Consider the following 508-nt stretch of genomic DNA (forward strand, 5'->3'; position numbering starts at 1 on the left):
AATAAGGAGTCATCATTAGAGTAAAGTCTGAAAACACCTCACTTTAGCATCACTTGGTGGTCACATTAAAAATGACACTGACAGTGAAGCACAAGAAATGGAGTGAAAGCAACAACAGGACCAGACATGGACTGCTCCATTTTTATTTTTTTTAAGGATTGTGACATTTTCTTACAAACAAAAAAAGTTAAAATTTGTAAAGTAGCTAAATACATGTATTTAAGCAGCAGTTTTGTGGTTTGGTTTGTTTTTGTGTTTCAGTTTTATAATACTTCATAATTGTACTTTTTCTAACAGCAATAGTTATTAATATTTTTTCAAACACTGTTAAAAAATTAACCAGTGGCTCCAAACCTTTTTGGCTTGTGATGCGTGGACGACAAAAAAAAAAAAAAAAACAACAACAAACATGGGGAAAAAATAAATAAATTGTATATATATCCCTGTTTGTTTTTTTTTGTTTGTTTTGTTTTTTTAATATACATGTGCAAGCTAACTAAGTGGTCAA

The sequence above is a fragment of the Plectropomus leopardus genome, chromosome 13 (genome assembly GCF_008729295.1).
Source record: "Plectropomus leopardus isolate mb chromosome 13, YSFRI_Pleo_2.0, whole genome shotgun sequence".
Classification (NCBI taxonomy): Eukaryota; Metazoa; Chordata; class Actinopteri; order Perciformes; family Serranidae; genus Plectropomus; species Plectropomus leopardus.